The sequence below is a fragment of the Aplysia californica genome, unplaced genomic scaffold (assembly GCF_000002075.1).
Source record: "Aplysia californica isolate F4 #8 unplaced genomic scaffold, AplCal3.0 scaffold00133, whole genome shotgun sequence".
Classification (NCBI taxonomy): domain Eukaryota; kingdom Metazoa; phylum Mollusca; class Gastropoda; order Aplysiida; family Aplysiidae; genus Aplysia; species Aplysia californica.
The window spans coordinates 1,224,174-1,225,349 of record NW_004797403.1 but is presented as its reverse complement, the minus strand read 5'-3'; positions in this window follow the sequence as shown (position 1 = coordinate 1,225,349).

Sequence of the window (1,176 nt, the reverse complement as noted above, 5' to 3'; positions counted from 1 at the left end):
CCCCACCCCTCAGCCAACCCATCCTCCACATATCTGTCTCTGTCTCTCTGTCTGTCTGTCTGTCTGTCTGTCTGTCTGTCTGTCTGTCTGTCTTTCTGTCTGTCTGTCTGTGGGGCCTCTTGATTTGCGTCCTGAGTCACGTACACTCGAACCTGTCCAAGGCGACCACTCACTGTCGAGGAGAAAAGCTGCCATCTTAGACTAGTGGTCCACTTGGATAGTACTGTCATAACAATATAGAAATAACGCTCGTGGGGAAAAGTAATTGATGACATCCCATGTCTGAGGATCATGCTGCAGTGGATTCCATCACACTGTGGTGTCTTGGGAAATGAGAGGGAAGACAGGATGGCCAAACTAGGAGCACAGAAAGAGCAACCAGGCAACAGCGTTAACTACACAGAAATAAAAACTATTATGTATACACTATTTAAAGCACTTCAGAAACCAGATAGCTACCATGAGCTGTCCCGCTAAGAACAAGTGATTACCTTCAGACTAAGCACACAACACACAAGACTGAGACAAAATATGTACAAATGTTTTAAACTACATGTAGTACAATCACCAAAATGCCAGTGTGGAGAGGCGGACCAAACTGTTGGACACATCCTTCTACACTGCAAGACACACAGGGCCCTGAGACAGGAAACGGGGCTAACCCCACTGACGCTACAAGAGAAGCTATAATATGGGCCGACAGATGAACTAAGCAGGACGGCCCAATTTATGACAGATACCAGACTTCAAGTATGACACGATCGAGAAGAAAAAGAAGACTAGTGGTCCACTTGGATAGTACTCTCTGGCTCAACCACGGAGTAGCCAATGATACCTCACCTTTTGAATAGAAGATCAAAGAACCAAACGCCACGGAGCAGCTATCGAATTCTATCACGGCGAATTACATTACGTTTCTTTTAAAACAGCGTTTGCCATGTGGTAGGCCTGAAACGTGTAAAAGATGTTAAATAAGGACAGTGTGAAATGTGAACGTTTGTTAAACGCGACAGGCAACGACTCATCAGGTGCACGTTGTGCTTGAGTTGATTTTTGGTAATTACACAGTAAAAGGACAAGTTAGAATGACGATAGTGAGCAGCATTTCAGGTGTCGCGCACAATGAAGTCTACACTGAGTGAGTAAGAGAACTAATTTAATTGGAGGGGGGGGGGG